This window comes from Amblyomma americanum, chromosome 3, assembly GCF_052857255.1.
Source record: "Amblyomma americanum isolate KBUSLIRL-KWMA chromosome 3, ASM5285725v1, whole genome shotgun sequence".
Classification (NCBI taxonomy): Eukaryota; Metazoa; Arthropoda; class Arachnida; order Ixodida; family Ixodidae; genus Amblyomma; species Amblyomma americanum.
This window is the reverse complement of record NC_135499.1, coordinates 82,099,867-82,118,202: the sequence shown is the minus strand read 5'-3', so window position 1 is coordinate 82,118,202 and position 18,336 is coordinate 82,099,867. Positions and strand designations below refer to the sequence as shown.

The following is an 18,336-nucleotide window of genomic DNA, read 5'->3' as shown; positions in this document are numbered from 1 at the left end:
GAAGCAACATACCACAGCTGTCGTAGCTGTACATTGGAAGTCTGCCCAAAACGATGGTTGAGCATGCTAGGTGTGTATATCAAAAGATTGCTGGACTACAACTGCTCTATTTGGTCCATCACAATGGAATGGGCTTACTGCATGAAATTTACCTTTCCTCCATGGAACACAGGTCAGCTATCATTAACCACTGTATTTTTATCTGCCTGTACTTCGTGAGTGCCAGGCTTTTCTATGGGTCTTTTTTTTTTTCCCCACTCACAGCTGAAGCGTGAAACTTTCTGCCAACATTGATTTTTGAATGTTCTAATTTGAATTCCTTCATGAATTTTTTGTCGCTGCACCAGGCATAACGCTCTCCTGCTTGGACGGCACTGCTGCCTGCAATATTTGTAATACATAAACAAATACAGCTGAACCTGATTCATATATTTTCTCAAAATGTGGGGTAAAAACCTATTATTTGAACAAGACAGGATCCGAAGCCATCCAGACTTTGGAAAGAGAGTGTGGTATGAAGGCATTTATTGGCACTTTCACTTCTTATAAAGGCTGGTCAGCACCTGTTGGCTCAAGATCTGATGAGCTTCTCCATCTACGCTTGTGTTTCCTTTAGTGCGAAAGAAACTTCACAGCATATCCGGGGTAGCAACGATGACGGCAAATGTAGCCAGGATCTCTTTGAAGCTGTCGTTACGTTTTACAGTAGAACTTCGCTATAGTAAGCTCTGTTATACTAGAAACCCGAATATAGTGAAATGAAGCTGTGGTTCCATGTCTCCTTCCACAGACGACTCTACATTTCTTGGGGGAGGGGCTATGGTAAAGATTTTTTCGGAGAAATGGCTATAGTAAAAAGCGTCTGGACGTGGAGACGTACTTCCCGCGGAATGATGACACCGCGGTACGCGCAAAGTCTAGGATCGCGAGGCAAATAGATCCCGAATACGCTAAAACGGCGCTTTTTGAGGTGGCTTCACCGCCAAGCTCAATAGCCGTGAGGAGAAACCAACTTTTTGAAGACGATGCCGCGAGGCAAAGCGCGCGGCGAGCACAGAATAAGTAAAACTAGCTATGAATGTAGAAAGAAGGTGGCGCGGATCGCTCAGAAAGGAAAGGCACGAAAAGTGCAGTAAGGAGTAGAAAAGGGAAGCAAAAGGTGTAGCATGGCAGTGCAAAGCTTGGGGAAGCAGTGACGAGGAGGGGAGGCAGGGCGGCACTGCGTCCGCCGTGATGTGATAGACTGTGTCACATGCATTCCTTAACTACTGCCTCTTAAATGACGCTGAGGACACGGAAGTAGATGCCGTGAGCATGCAAAGGTTTGGTTTTCGCATGGAATCAAACTTTATTTTCATAGCTGCGTTGCATTCCTGTAAATGCCCTACTTCCACAAGACATAAATGCAGTTGAAGACGTGATAACATGCCATAACTGCAAAAAATTATCATACAAAGGGATGATAAGAGCAGGATGTAAGGTATTTCTGAGTGCCTCTTTTATAAACCAACACTTCATGCTTAGTAAGCAGCCAGAGAGCACAGTCAGAGCCATGCCATCATCAAGAATTGATATAGTGAAGATTTTCGCTGGTCCAAGCCAATACTTCATTCATAGTAAGCAGCCATAGAGCGTAGTCAGAGCCATGCCATCACCAAGAACTGATGTAGTGAAGATTTTCGCTGGTCCAAGCCAATACTTCATTCATAGTAAGCAGCCAGAGAGCGTAGTCAGGGCCATGCCATCACCAAGAACTGATGTAGTGAAGATTATCGCTGGTCCAAGCCAATACTTCATTCATAGTAAGCAGCCAGAGAGCGTAGTCAGGGCCATGCCATCACCAAGAACTGATGTAGTGAAGATTTTCGCTGGTCCAAGCCAATACTTCATTCATAGTAAGCAGCCAGAGAGCGTAGTCAGGGCCATGCCATCACCAAGAACTGATGTAGTGAAGATTTTCGCTGGTCCAAGCCAATACTTCATTCATAGTAAGCAGCCAGAGAGCGTAGTCAGAGCCATGCCATCACCAAGAACTGATGTAGTGAAGATTTTCGCTGGTCCAAGCCAATACTTCATTCATAGTAAGCAGCCAGAGAGCGTAGTCAGAGCCATGTCATCACCAAGAACTGATGTAGTGAAGATTTTCTCTGGTCCAAGCCAATACTTCATTCATAGTAAGCAGCCAGAGAGCGTAGTCAGAGCCATGCCATCACCAAGAACTGATGTAGTGAAGATTTTCGCTGGTCCAAGCCAATACTTCATTCATAGTAAGCAGCCAGAGAGCGTAGTCAGAGCCATGCCATCACCAAGAACTGATGTAGTGAAGATTTTCGCTGGTCCAAGCCAATACTTCATTCATAGTAAGCAGCCAGAGAGCGTAGTCAGAGCCATGCCATCACCAAGAACTGATGTAGTGAAGATTTTCGCTGGTCCAAGCCAATACTTCATTCTTAGTAAGCAGCCAGAGAGCGTAGTCAGAGCCATGCCATCACCAAGAACTGATGTAGTGAAGATTTTCGCTGGTCCAAGCCAATACTTCATTCATAGTAAGCAGCCAGAGAGCGTAGTCAGAGCCATGCCATCACCAAGAACTGATGTAGTGAAGATTTTCGCTGGTCCAAGCCAATACTTCATTCATAGTAAGCAGCCAGAGAGCGTAGTCAGAGCCATGCCATCACCAAGAACTGATGTAGTGAAGATTTTCGCTGGTCCAAGCCAATACTTCATTCATAGTAAGCAGCCAGAGAGCGTAGTCAGAGCCATGTCATCACCAAGAACTGATGTAGTGAAGATTTTCTCTGGTCCAAGCCAATACTTCATTCATAGTAAGCAGCCAGAGAGCGTAGTCAGAGCCATGCCATCACCAAGAACTGATGTAGTGAAGATTTTCGCTGGTCCAAGCCAATACTTCATTCATAGTAAGCAGCCAGAGAGCGTAGTCAGAGCCATGCCATCACCAAGAACTGATGTAGTGAAGATTTTCGCTGGTCCAAGCCAATACTTCATTCATAGTAAGCAGCCAGAGAGCGTAGTCAGAGCCATGCCATCACCAAGAACTGATGTAGTGAAGATTTTCGCTGGTCCAAGCCAATACTTCATTCTTAGTAAGCAGCCAGAGAGCGTAGTCAGAGCCATGCCATCACCAAGAACTGATGTAGTGAAGATTTTCACTGGTCCAAGCTAATACTTCGTTCTTAGTAAGCAGCCAGAGAGCGTAGTCAGGGCCATGCCATCACCAAGAACTGATATAGTGAAGATTTTCGCTGGTCCAAGCTAATACTTCATTCTTAGTAAGCAGCCAGAGAGCGTAGTCAGAGCCATGCCATCACCAAGAACTGATGTAGTGAAGATTTTCACTGGTCCAAGCTAATACTTCATTCTTAGTAAGCAGCCAGATAGCGTAGTCAGGGCCATGCCATCACCAAGAACTGATATAGTGAAGATTTTCACTGGTCCAAGCTAATACTTCATTCGTAAGCAGCCAGAGAGCGCAGTCAGAGCCATGCCTTCACCAAGAACTGATATAGTGAAGATTTTCACTGGTCCAAGCTAATACTTCATTCTTAGTAAGCAGCCAGAGAGCGCAGTCAGAGCCATGCCATCACCAAGAACTTGATATAGTGAAGATTTTCGCTGGTCCAAGCTAATACTTCATTCTTAGTAAGCAGCCAGAGAGCGCAGTCAGAGCCATGCCATCACCAAGAACTGATATAGTGAAGATTTTCGCTGGTCCAAGCTAATACTTCATTCTTAGTAAGCAGCCAGAGAGCGTAGTCAGGGCCATGCCATCACCAAGAACTGATATAGTGAAGATTTTCTCTGGTCCAAGCCAATACTTCATTCATAGTAAGCAGCCAGAGAGCATAGTCAGAGCCATGCCATCACCAAGAACTGATGTAGTGAAGATTTTCGCTGGTCCAAGCCAATACTTCATTCATAGTAAGCAGCCAGAGAGCGTAGTCAGAGCCATGCCATCACCAAGAACTGATGTAGTGAAGACTTTCACTGGTCCAAGCTAATACTTCATTCTTAGTAAGCAGCCAGAGAGCGTAGTCAGGGCCATGCCATCACCAAGAACTGATGTAGTGAAGATTTTCGCTGGTCCAAGCCAATACTTCATTCATAGTAAGCAGCCAGAGAGCGTAGTCAGAGCCATGCCATCACCAAGATCTGATGTAGTGAAGATTTTCACTGGTCCAAGCTAATACTTCATTCTTAGTAAGCAGCCAGAGAGCGTAGTCAGGGCCATGCCATCACCAAGAACTGATGTAGTGAAGATTTTCGCTGGTCCAAGCCAATACTTCATTCATAGTAAGCAGCCAGAGAGCGTAGTCAGAGCCATGCCATCACCAAGAACTGATGTAGTGAAGATTTTCGCTGGTCCAAGCCAATACTTCATTCATAGTAAGCAGCCAGAGAGCGTAGTCAGGGCCATGCCATCACCAAGAACTGATGTAGTGAAGATTTTCGCTGGTCCAAGCCAATACTTCATTCATAGTAAGCAACCAGAGAGCGTAGTCAAAGCCATGCCATCACCAAGAACTGATGTAGTGAAGATTTTCGCTGGTCCAAGCCAATACTTCATTCATAGTAAGCAGCCAGAGAGCGTAGTCAGGGCCATGCCATCACCAAGAACTGATGTAGTGAAGATTTTCGCTGGTCCAAGCCAATACTTCATTCATAGTAAGCAGCCAGAGAGCGTAGTCAGGGCCATGCCATCACCAAGAACTGATGTAGTGAAGATTTTCGCTGGTCCAAGCCAATACTTCATTCATAGTAAGCAGCCAGAGAGCGTAGTCAGAGCCATGCCATCACCAAGAACTGATGTAGTGAAGATTTTCGCTGGTCCAAGCCAATACTTCATTCATAGTAAGCAGCCAGAGAGCGTAGTCAGGGCCATGCCATCACCAAGAACTGATGTAGTGAAGATTTTCGCTGGTCCAAGCCAATACTTCATTCATAGTAAGCAGCCAGAGAGCGTAGTCAGGGCCATGCCATCACCAAGAACTGATGTAGTGAAGATTTTCGCTGGTCCAAGCCAATACTTCATTCATAGTAAGCAGCCAGAGAGCGTAGTCAGGGCCATGCCATCACCAAGAACTGATGTAGTGAAGATTTTCGCTGGTCCAAGCCAATACTTCATTCATAGTAAGCAGCCAGAGAGCGTAGTCAGAGCCATGCCATCACCAAGAACTGATGTAGTGAAGATTTTCGCTGGTCCAAGCCAATACTTCATTCATAGTAAGCAGCCAGAGAGCGTAGTCAGGGCCATGCCATCACCAAGAACTGATGTAGTGAAGATTTTCGCTGGTCCAAGCCAATACTTCATTCATAGTAAGCAGCCAGAGAGCGTAGTCAGAGCCATGCCATCACCAAGAACTGATGTAGTGAAGATTTTCGCTGGTCCAAGCCAATACTTCATTCATAGTAAGCAGCCAGAGAGCGTAGTTCAGGGCCATGCCATCACCAAGAACTGATGTAGTGAAGATTTTCGCTGGTCCAAGCCAATATTTCATTCATAGTAAGCAGCCAGAGAGCGTAGTCAGAGCCATGCCATCACCAAGAACTGATGTAGTGAAGATTTTCACTGGTCCAAGCTAATACTTCATTCTTAGTAAGCAGCCAGAGAGCGTAGTCAGGGCCATGCCATCACCAAGAACTGATGTAGTGAAGATTTTCGCTGGTCCAAGCCAATACTTCATTCATAGTAAGCAGCCAGAGAGCGTAGTCAGGGCCATGCCATCACCAAGAACTGATGTAGTGAAGATTTTCGCTGGTCCAAGCCAATACTTCATTCATAGTAAGCAGCCAGAGAGCGTAGTCAGGGCCATGCCATCACCAAGAACTGATGTAGTGAAGATTTTCGCTGGTCCAAGCCAATACTTCATTCATAGTAAGCAGCCAGAGAGCGTAGTCAGGGCCATGCCATCACCAAGAACTGATGTAGTGAAGATTTTCGCTGGTCCAAGCCAATACTTCATTCATAGTAAGCAGCCAGAGAGCGTAGTCAGGGCCATGCCATCACCAAGAACTGATGTAGTGAAGATTTTCGCTGGTCCAAGCCAATACTTCATTCATAGTAAGCAGCCAGAGAGCGTAGTCAGGGCCATGCCATCACCAAGAACTGATGTAGTGAAGATTTTCGCTGGTCCAAGCCAATACTTCATTCATAGTAAGCAGCCAGAGAGCGTAGTCAGGGCCATGCCATCACCAAGAACTGATGTAGTGAAGATTTTCGCTGGTCCAAGCCAATACTTCATTCATAGTAAGCAGCCAGAGAGCGTAGTCAGGGCCATGCCATCACCAAGAACTGATGTAGTGAAGATTTTCGCTGGTCCAAGCCAATACTTCATTCATAGTAAGCAGCCAGAGAGCGTAGTCAGGGCCATGCCATCACCAAGAACTGATGTAGTGAAGATTTTCGCTGGTCCAAGCCAATACTTCATTCATAGTAAGCAGCCAGAGAGCGTAGTCAGAGCCATGCCATCACCAAGAACTGATGTAGTGAAGATTTTCGCTGGTCCAAGCCAATACTTCATTCATAGTAAGCAGCCAGAGAGCGTAGTCAGGGCCATGCCATCACCAAGAACTGATGTAGTGAAGATTTTCGCTGGTCCAAGCCAATACTTCATTCATAGTAAGCAGCCAGAGAGCGTAGTCAGAGCCATGCCATCACCAAGAACTGATGTAGTGAAGATTTTCGCTGGTCCAAGCCAATACTTCATTCATAGTAAGCAGCCAGAGAGCGTAGTCAGGGCCATGCCATCACCAAGAACTGATGTAGTGAAGATTTTCGCTGGTCCAAGCCAATACTTCATTCATAGTAAGCAGCCAGAGAGTGTAGTCAGAGCCATGCCATCACCAAGAACTGATGTAGTGAAGATTTTCACTGGTCCAAGCTAATACTTCATTCTTAGTAAGCAGCCAGAGAGCGTAGTCAGGGCCATGCCATCACCAAGAACTGATGTAGTGAAGATTTTCGCTGGTCCAAGCCAATACTTCATTCATAGTAAGCAGCCAGAGAGCGTAGTCAGAGCCATGCCATCACCAAGAACTGATGTAGTGAAGATTTTCACTGGTCCAAGCTAATACTTCATTCATAGTAAGCAGCCAGAGAGCGTAGTCAGGGCCATGCCATCACCAAGAACTGATGTAGTGAAGATTTTCGCTGGTCCAAGCCAATACTTCATTCATAGTAAGCAGCCAGAGAGCGTAGTCAGGGCCATGCCATCACCAAGAACTGATGTAGTGAAGATTTTCACTGGTCCAAGCTAATACTTCATTCATAGTAAGCAGCCAGAGAGCGTAGTCAGAGCCATGCCATCACCAAGAACTGATGTAGTGAAGATTTTCACTGGTCCAAGCCAATACTTCATTCATAGTAAGCAGCCAGAGAGCGTAGTCAGGGCCATGCCATCACCAAGAACTGATGTAGTGAAGATTTTCGCCGGTCCAAGCCAATACTTCATTCTTAGTAAGTAGCCAGAGAGCGTAGTCAGGGCCATGCCATCACCAAGAACTGATATAGTGAAGATTTTCTCTGGTCCAAGCCAATACTTCATTCATAGTAAGCAGCCAGAGAGCGTTAGTCAGGGCCATGCCATCACCAAGAACTGATGTAGTGAAGATTTTCGCTGGTCCAAGCCAATACTTCATTCATAGTAAGCAGCCAGAGAGCGTAGTCAGGGCCATGCCATCACCAAGAACTGATGTAGTGAAGATTTTCGCTGGTCCAAGCCAATACTTCATTCATAGTAAGCAGCCAGAGAGCGTAGTCAGGGCCATGCCATCACCAAGAACTGATGTAGTGAAGATTTTCGCTGGTCCAAGCCAATACTTCATTCATAGTAAGCAGCCAGAGAGCATAGTCAGGGCCATGCCATCACCAAGAACTGATGTAGTGAAGATTTTCGCTGGTCCAAGCCAATACTTCATTCATAGTAAGCAGCCAGAGAGCGTAGTCAGGGCCATGCCATCACCAAGAACTGATGTAGTGAAGATTTTCGCTGGTCCAAGCCAATACTTCATTCATAGTAAGCAGCCAGAGAGCGTAGTCAGAGCCATGCCATCACCAAGAACTGATGTAGTGAAGATTTTCGCTGGTCCAAGCCAATAGTTCATTCATAGTAAGCAGCCAGAGAGCGTAGTCAGGGCCATGCCATCACCAAGAACTGATGTAGTGAAGATTTTCGCTGGTCCAAGCCAATACTTCATTCATAGTAAGCAGCCAGAGAGCGTAGTCAGGGCCATGCCATCACCAAGAACTGATGTAGTGAAGATTTTCGCTGGTCCAAGCCAATACTTCATTCATAGAAAGCAGCCAGAGAGCGTAGTCAGGGCCATGCCATCACCAAGAACTGATGAAGTGAAGATTTTCGCTGGTCCAAGCCAATACTTCATTCATAGTAAGCAGCCAGAGAGCGTAGGTCAGGGCCATGCCATCACCAAGAACTGATGTAGTGAAGATTTTCGCTGGTCCAAGCCAATACTTCATTCATAGTAAGCAGCCAGAGAGCGTAGTCAGGGCCATGCCATCACCAAGAACTGATGTAGTGAAGATTTTCGCTGGTCCAAGCCAATACTTCATTCATAGTAAGCAGCCAGAGAGCGTAGTCAGAGCCATGCCATCACCAAGAACTGATGTAGTGAAGATTTTCGCTGGTCCAAGCCAATACTTCATTCATAGTAAGCAGCCAGAGAGCGTAGTCAGGGCCATGCCATCACCAAGAACTGATGTAGTGAAGATTTTCGCTGGTCCAAGCCAATACTTCATTCTTAGTAAGCAGCCAGAGAGCGTAGTCAGGGCCATGCCATCACCAAGAACTGATGTAGTGAAGATTTTCGCTGGTCCAAGCCAAATACTTCATTCATAGTAAGCAGCCAGAGAGCGTAGTCAGAGCCATGCCATCACCAAGAACTGATGTAGTGAAGATTTTCACTGGTCCAAGCCTAATACTTCATTCATAGTAAGCAGCCAGAGAGCGTAGTCAGGGCCATGCCATCACCAAGAACTGATGTAGTGAAGATTTTCGCTGGTCCAAGCCAATACTTCATTCATAGTAAGCAGCCAGAGAGCGTAGTCAGGGCCATGCCATCACCAAGAACTGATGTAGTGAAGATTTTCACTGGTCCAAGCTAATACTTCATTCATAGTAAGCAGCCAGAGAGCGTAGTCAGAGCCATGCCATCACCAAGAACTGATGTAGTGAAGATTTTCACTGGTCCAAGCCAATACTTCATTCATAGTAAGCAGCCAGAGAGCGTAGTCAGGGCCATGCCATCACCAAGAACTGATGTAGTGAAGATTTTCGCCGGTCCAAGCCAATACTTCATTCTTAGTAAGTAGCCAGAGAGCGTAGTCAGGGCCATGCCATCACCAAGAACTGATATAGTGAAGATTTTCTCTGGTCCAAGCCAATACTTCATTCATAGTAAGCAGCCAGAGAGCGTAGTCAGGGCCATGCCATCACCAAGAACTGATGTAGTGAAGATTTTCGCTGGTCCAAGCCAATACTTCATTCTTAGTAAGTAGCCAGAGAGCGTAGTCAGGGCCATGCCATCACCAAGAACTGATGTAGTGAAGATTTTCACTGGTCCAAGCCAATACTTCATTCATAGTAAGCAGCCAGAGAGCGTAGTCAGGGCCATGCCATCACCAAGAACTGATGTAGTGAAGATTTTCGCCGGTCCAAGCCAATACTTCATTCTTAGTAAGTAGCCAGAGAGCGTAGTCAGGGCCATGCCATCACCAAGAACTGATATAGTGAAGATTTTCTCTGGTCCAAGCCAATACTTCATTCATAGTAAGCCAGCCAGAGAGCGTAGTCAGGGCCATGCCATTCACCAAGAACTGATGTAGTGAAGATTTTCGCTGGTCCAAGCCAATACTTCATTCTTAGTAAGTAGCCAGAGAGCGTAGTCAGGGCCATGCCATCACCAAGAACTGATGTAGTGAAGATTTTCACTGGTCCAAGCCAATACTTCATTCATAGTAAGCAGCCAGAGAGCGTAGTCAGGGCCATGCCATCACCAAGAACTGATGTAGTGAAGATTTTCGCTGGTCCAAGCCAATACTTCATTCTTAGTAAGTAGCCAGAGAGCGTAGTCAGGGCCATGCCATCACCAAGAACTGATGTAAGTGAAGATTTTCCTGGTCCAAGCCAATACTTCATTCATAGTAAGTAGCCAGAGAGCGTAGTCAGGGCCATGCCATCACCAAGAACTGATGTAGTGAAGATTTTCGCTGGTCCAAGCCAATACTTCATTCATAGTAAGCAGCCAGAGAGCGTAGTCAGGGCCATGCCATCACCAAGAACTGATGTAGTGAAGATTTTCGCTGGTCCAAGCCAATACTTCATTCTTAGTAAGTAGCCAGAGAGCGTAGTCAGGGCCATGCCATCACCAAGAACTGATGTAGTGAAGATTTTCACTGGTCCAAGCCAATACTTCATTCATAGTAAGCAGCCAGAGAGCGTAGTCAGGGCCATGCCATCACCAAGAACTGATGTAGTGAAGATTTTCGCTGGTCCAAGCCAATACTTCATTCTTAGTAAGTAGCCAGAGAGCGTAGTCAGGGCCATGCCATCACCAAGAACTGATGTAGTGAAGATTTTCACTGGTCCAAGCCAATACTTCATTCATAGTAAGCAGCCAGAGAGCGTAGTCAGGGCCATGCCATCACCAAGAACTGATATAGTGAAGATTTTCTCTGGTCCAAGCCAATACTTCATTCATAGTAAGCAGCCAGAGAGCGTAGTCAGAGCCATGCCATCACCAAGAACTGATGTAGTGAAGATTTTCACTGGTCCAAGCTAATACTTCATTCTTAGTAAGCAGCCAGAGAGCGTAGTCAGAGCCATGCCATCACCAAGAACTGATGTAGTGAAGATTTTCACTGGTCCAAGCCAATACTTCATTCATAGTAAGCAGCCAGAGAGCGTAGTCAGAGCCATGCCATCACCAAGAACTGATGTAGTGAAGATTTTCGCTGGTCCAAGCCAATACTTCATTCATAGTAAGCAGCCAGAGAGCGTAGTCAGAGCCATGCCATCACCAAGAACTGATGTAGTGAAGATTTTCACTGGTCCAAGCTAATACTTCATTCTTAGTAAGCAGCCAGAGAGCGTAGTCAGAGCCATGCCATCACCAAGAACTGATGTAGTGAAGATTTTCGCTGGTCCAAGCCAATACTTCATTCTTAGTAAGTAGCCAGAGAGCGTAGTCAGAGCCATGCCATCACCAAGAACTGATATAGTGAAGATTTTCTCTGGTCCAAGCCAATACTTCATTCATAGTAAGCAGCCAGAGAGCGTAGTCAGGGCCATGCCATCACCAAGAACTGATGTAGTGAAGATTTTCGCTGGTCCAAGCCAATACTTCATTCATAGTAAGCAGCCAGAGAGCGTAGTCAGGGCCATGCCATCACCAAGAACTGATGTAGTGAAGATTTTCGCTGGTCCAAGCCAATACTTCATTCATAGTAAGCAGCCAGAGAGCGTAGTCAGAGCCATGCCATCACCAAGAACTGATGTAGTGAAGATTTTCGCTGGTCCAAGCCAATACTTCATTCATAGTAAGCAGCCAGAGAGCGTAGTCAGGGCCATGCCATCACCAAGAACTGATGTAGTGAAGATTTTTGCTGGTCCAAGCCAATACTTCATTCAAAGTAAGCAGCCAGAGAGCGTAGTCAGAGCCATGCCATCACCAAGAACTGATGTAGTGAAGATTTTCGCTGGTCCAAGCCAATACTTCATTCATAGTAAGCAGCCAGAGAGCGTAGTCAGAGCCATGTCATCACCAAGAACTGATGTAGTGAAGATTTTCTCTGGTCCAAGCTAATACTTCATTCTTAGTAAGCAGCCAGAGAGCGTAGTCAGAGCCATGCCATCACCAAGAACTGATGTAGTGAAGATTTTCACTGGTCCAAGCTAATACTTCGTTCTTAGTAAGCAGCCAGAGAGCGTAGTCAGGGCCATGCCATCACCAAGAACTGATATAGTGAAGATTTTCGCTGGTCCAAGCTAATACTTCATTCTTAGTAAGCAGCCAGAGAGCGTAGTCAGAGCCATGCCATCACCAAGAACTGATGTAGTGAAGATTTTCACTGGTCCAAGCTAATACTTCATTCTTAGTAAGCAGCCAGATAGCGTAGTCAGGGCCATGCCATCACCAAGAACTGATATAGTGAAGATTTTCACTGGTCCAAGCTAATACTTCATTCGTAAGCAGCCAGAGAGCGCAGTCAGAGCCATGCCTTCACCAAGAACTGATATAGTGAAGATTTTCACTGGTCCAAGCTAATACTTCATTCTTAGTAAGCAGCCAGAGAGCGCAGTCAGAGCCATGCCATCACCAAGAACTTGATATAGTGAAGATTTTCGCTGGTCCAAGCTAATACTTCATTCTTAGTAAGCAGCCAGAGAGCGCAGTCAGAGCCATGCCATCACCAAGAACTGATATAGTGAAGATTTTCGCTGGTCCAAGCTAATACTTCATTCTTAGTAAGCAGCCAGAGAGCGTAGTCAGGGCCATGCCATCACCAAGAACTGATATAGTGAAGATTTTCTCTGGTCCAAGCCAATACTTCATTCATAGTAAGCAGCCAGAGAGCATAGTCAGAGCCATGCCATCACCAAGAACTGATGTAGTGAAGATTTTCGCTGGTCCAAGCCAATACTTCATTCATAGTAAGCAGCCAGAGAGCGTAGTCAGAGCCATGCCATCACCAAGAACTGATGTAGTGAAGATTTTCACTGGTCCAAGCTAATACTTCATTCTTAGTAAGCAGCCAGAGAGCGTAGTCAGGGCCATGCCATCACCAAGAACTGATGTAGTGAAGATTTTCGCTGGTCCAAGCCAATACTTCATTCATAGTAAGCAGCCAGAGAGCGTAGTCAGAGCCATGCCATCACCAAGATCTGATGTAGTGAAGATTTTCACTGGTCCAAGCTAATACTTCATTCTTAGTAAGCAGCCAGAGAGCGTAGTCAGGGCCATGCCATCACCAAGAACTGATGTAGTGAAGATTTTCGCTGGTCCAAGCCAATACTTCATTCATAGTAAGCAGCCAGAGAGCGTAGTCAGAGCCATGCCATCACCAAGAACTGATGTAGTGAAGATTTTCGCTGGTCCAAGCCAATACTTCATTCATAGTAAGCAGCCAGAGAGCGTAGTCAGGGTCATGCCATCACCAAGAACTGATGTAGTGAAGATTTTCGCTGGTCCAAGCCAATACTTCATTCATAGTAAGCAACCAGAGAGCGTAGTCAAAGCCATGCCATCGCAAGAACTGATGTAGTGAAGATTTTCGCTGGTCCAAGCCAATACTTCATTCATAGTAAGCAGCCAGAGAGCGTAGTCAGGGCCATGCCATCACCAAGAACTGATGTAGTGAAGATTTTCGCTGGTCCAAGCCAATACTTCATTCATAGTAAGCAGCCAGAGAGCGTAGTCAGGGCCATGCCATCACCAAGAACTGATGTAGTGAAGATTTTCGCTGGTCCAAGCCAATACTTCATTCATAGTAAGCAGCCAGAGAGCGTAGTCAGGGCCATGCCATCACCAAGAACTGATGTAGTGAAGATTTTCGCTGGTCCAAGCCAATACTTCATTCATAGTAAGCAGCCAGAGAGCGTAGTCAGAGCCATGCCATCACCAAGAACTGATGTAGTGAAGATTTTCGCTGGTCCAAGCCAATACTTCATTCATAGTAAGCAGCCAGAGAGCGTAGTCAGGGCCATGCCATCACCAAGACTGATGTAGTGAAGATTTTCGCTGGTCCAAGCCAATACTTCATTCATAGTAAGCAGCCAGAGAGCGTAGTCAGGGCCATGCCATCACCAAGAACTGATGTAGTGAAGATTTTCGCTGGTCCAAGCCAATACTTCATTCATAGTAAGCAGCCAGAGAGCGTAGTCAGAGCCATGCCATCACCAAGAACTGATGTAGTGAAGATTTTCGCTGGTCCAAGCCAATAGTTCATTCATAGTAAGCAGCCAGAGAGCGTAGTCAGGGCCATGCCATCACCAAGAACTGATGTAGTGAAGATTTTCGCTGGTCCAAGCCAATACTTCATTCATAGTAAGCAGCCAGAGAGCGTAGTCAGGGCCATGCCATCACCAAGAACTGATGTAGTGAAGATTTTCGCTGGTCCAAGCCAATACTTCATTCATAGTAAGCAGCCAGAGAGCGTAGTCAGGGGCCATGCCATCACCAAGAACTGATGAAGTGAAGATTTTCGCTGGTCCAAGCCAATACTTCATTCATAGTAAGCAGCCAGAGAGCGTAGTCAGGGCCATGCCATCACCAAGAACTGATGTAGTGAAGATTTTCGCTGGTCCAAGCCAATACTTCATTCATAGTAAGCAGCCAGAGAGCGTAGTCAGAGCCATGCCATCACCAAGAACTGATGTAGTGAAGATTTTCGCTGGTCCAAGCCAATACTTCATTCATAGTAAGCAGCCAGAGAGCGTAGTCAGAGCCATGCCATCACCAAGAACTGATGTAGTGAAGATTTTCGCTGGTCCAAGCCAATACTTCATTCTTAGTAAGCAGCCAGAGAGCGTAGTCAGGGCCATGCCATCACCAAGAACTGATGTAGTGAAGATTTTCGCTGGTCCAAGCCAATACTTCATTCATAGTAAGCAGCCAGAGAGCGTAGTCAGAGCCATGCCCATCACCAAGAACTGATGTAGTGAAGATTTTCGCTGGTCCAAGCCAATACTTCATTCATAGTAAGCAGCCAGAGAGCGTAGTCAGAGCCATGCCATCACCAAGAACTGATGTAGTGAAGATTTTCGCTGGTCCAAGCCAATACTTCATTCATAGTAAGCAGCCAGAGAGCGTAGTCAGAGCCATGCCATCACCAAGAACTGATGTAGTGAAGATTTTCGCTGGTCCAAGCCAATACTTCATTCATAGTAAGCAGCCAGAGAGCGTAGTCAGGGCCATGCCATCACCAAGAACTGATGTAGTGAAGATTTTCGCTGGTCCAAGCCAATACTTCATTCATAGTAAGCAACCAGAGAGCGTAGTCAAAGCCATGCCATCACCAAGAACTGATGTAGTGAAGATTTTCGCTGGTCCAAGCCAATACTTCATTCATAGTAAGCAGCCAGAGAGCGTAGTCAGGGCCATGCCATCACCAAGAACTGATGTAGTGAAGATTTTCGCTGGTCCAAGCCAATACTTCATTCATAGTAAGCAGCCAGAGAGCGTAGTCAGGGCCATGCCATCACCAAGAACTGATGTAGTGAAGATTTTCGCTGGTCCAAGCCAATACTTCATTCATAGTAAGCAGCCAGAGAGCGTAGTCAGAGCCATGCCATCACCAAGAACTGATGTAGTGAAGATTTTCGCTGGTCCAAGCCAATACTTCATTCATAGTAAGCAGCCAGAGAGCGTAGTCAGGGCCATGCCATCACCAAGAACTGATGTAGTGAAGATTTTCGCTGGTCCAAGCCAATACTTCATTCATAGTAAGCAGCCAGAGAGCGTAGTCAGGGCCATGCCATCACCAAGAACTGATGTAGTGAAGATTTTCGCTGGTCCAAGCCAATACTTCATTCATAGTAAGCAGCCAGAGAGCGTAGTCAGGGCCATGCCATCACCAAGAACTGATGTAGTGAAGATTTTCGCTGGTCCAAGCCAATACTTCATTCATAGTAAGCAGCCAGAGAGCGTAGTCAGAGCCATGCCATCACCAAGAACTGATGTAGTGAAGATTTTCGCTGGTCCAAGCCAATACTTCATTCATAGTAAGCAGCCAGAGAGCGTAGTCAGGGCCATGCCATCACCAAGAACTGATGTAGTGAAGATTTTCGCTGGTCCAAGCCAATACTTCATTCATAGTAAGCAGCCAGAGAGCGTAGTCAGAGCCATGCCATCACCAAGAACTGATGTAGTGAAGATTTTCGCTGGTCCAAGCCAATACTTCATTCATAGTAAGCAGCCAGAGAGCGTAGTCAGGCCATGCCATCACCAAGAACTGATGTAGTGAAGATTTTCGCTGGTCCAAGCCAATATTTCATTCATAGTAAGCAGCCAGAGAGCGTAGTCAGAGCCATGCCATCACCAAGAACTGATGTAGTGAAGATTTTCACTGGTCCAAGCTAATACTTCATTCTTAGTAAGCAGCCAGAGAGCGTAGTCAGGGCCATGCCATCACCAAGAACTGATGTAGTGAAGATTTTCGCTGGTCCAAGCCAATACTTCATTCATAGTAAGCAGCCAGAGAGCGTTGTCAGGGCCATGCCATCACCAAGAACTGATGTAGTGAAGATTTTCGCTGGTCCAAGCCAATACTTCATTCATAGTAAGCAGCCAGAGAGCGTAGTCAGGGCCATGCCATCACCAAGAACTGATGTAGTGAAGATTTTCGCTGGTCCAAGCCAATACTTCATTCATAGTAAGCAGCCAGAGAGCGTAGTCAGGGCCATGCCATCACCAAGAACTGATGTAGTGAAGATTTTCGCTGGTCCAAGTTAATACTTCATTCATAGTAAGCAGCCAGAGAGCGTAGTCAGGGCCATGCCATCACCAAGAACTGATGTAGTGAAGATTTTCGCTGGTCCAAGCCAATACTTCATTCATAGTAAGCAGCCAGAGAGCGTAGTCAGGGCCATGCCATCACCAAGAACTGATGTAGTGAAGATTTTCGCTGGTCCAAGCCAATACTTCATTCATAGTAAGCAGCCAGAGAGCGTAGTCAGGGCCATGCCATCACCAAGAACTGATGTAGTGAAGATTTTCGCTGGTCCAAGCCAATACTTCATTCATAGTAAGCAGCCAGAGAGCATAGTCAGGGCCATGCCATCACCAAGAACTGATGTAGTGAAGATTTTCGCTGGTCCAAGCCAATACTTCATTCATAGTAAGCAGCCAGAGAGTGTAGTCAGGGCCATGCCATCACCAAGAACTGATGTAGTGAAGATTTTCGCTGGTCCAAGCCAATACTTCATTCATAGTAAGTAGCCAGAGAGCGTAGTCAGAGCCATGCCATCACCAAGAACTGATGTAGTGAAGATTTTCGCTGGTCCAAGCCAATAGTTCATTCATAGTAAGCAGCCAGAGAGCGTAGTCAGGGCCATGCCATCACCAAGAACTGATGTAGTGAAGATTTTCGCTGGTCCAAGCCAATACTTCATTCATAGTAAGCAGCCAGAGAGCGTAGTCAGGGCCATGCCATCACCAAGAACTGATGTAGTGAAGATTTTCGCTGGTCCAAGCCAATACTTCATTCATAGTAAGCAGCCAGAGAGCGTAGTCAGGGCCATGCCATCACCAAGAACTGATGAAGTGAAGATTTTCGCTGGTCCAAGCCAATACTTCATTCATAGTAAGCAGCCAGAGAGCGTAGTCAGGGCCATGCCATCACCAAGAACTGATGTAGTGAAGATTTTCGCTGGTCCAAGCCAATACTTCATTCATAGTAAGCAGCCAGAGAGCGTAGTCAGGGCCATGCCATCACCAAGAACTGATGTAGTGAAGATTTTCGCTGGTCCAAGCCAATACTTCATTCATAGTAAGCAGCCAGAGAGCGTAGTCAGAGCCATGCCATCACCAAGAACTGATGTAGTGAAGATTTTCGCTGGTCCAAGCCAATACTTCATTCATAGTAAGCAGCCAGAGAGCGTAGTCAGGGCCATGCCATCACCAAGAACTGATGTAGTGAAGATTTTCGCTGGTCCAAGCCAATACTTCATTCTTAGTAAGCAGCCAGAGAGCGTAGTCAGGGCCATGCCATCACCAAGAACTGATGTAGTGAAGATTTTCGCTGGTCCAAGCCAATACTTCATTCATAGTAAGCAGCCAGAGAGCGTAGTCAGAGCCATGCCATCACCAAGAACTGATGTAGTGAAGATTTTCACTGGTCCAAGCTAATACTTCATTCATAGTAAGCAGCCAGAGAGCGTAGTCAGGGCCATGCCATCACCAAGAACTGATGTAGTGAAGATTTTCGCTGGTCCAAGCCAATACTTCATTCATAGTAAGCAGCCAGAGAGCGTAGTCAGGGCCATGCCATCACCAAGAACTGATGTAGTGAAGATTTTCACTGGTCCAAGCTAATACTTCATTCATAGTAAGCAGCCAGAGAGCGTAGTCAGAGCCATGCCATCACCAAGAACTGATGTAGTGAAGATTTTCACTGGTCCAAGCCAATACTTCATTCATAGTAAGCAGCCAGAGAGCGTAGTCAGGGCCATGCCATCACCAAGAACTGATGTAGTGAAGATTTTCGCCGGTCCAAGCCAATACTTCATTCTTAGTAAGTAGCCAGAGAGCGTAGTCAGGGCCATGCCATCACCAAGAACTGATATAGTGAAGATTTTCTCTGGT

The 18,336-nt window shown here is 46.1% G+C and overlaps 1 protein-coding gene across 9 annotated transcripts in view; it reads left to right on the top strand.

The window, feature by feature from the left end:
- Nipped-A (Transcription-associated protein Nipped-A) overlaps positions 1-18,336 on the top strand; it is a 270,630-nt gene that overhangs the window by 219,302 nt on the left and 32,992 nt on the right. The window lies entirely within an intron of this gene.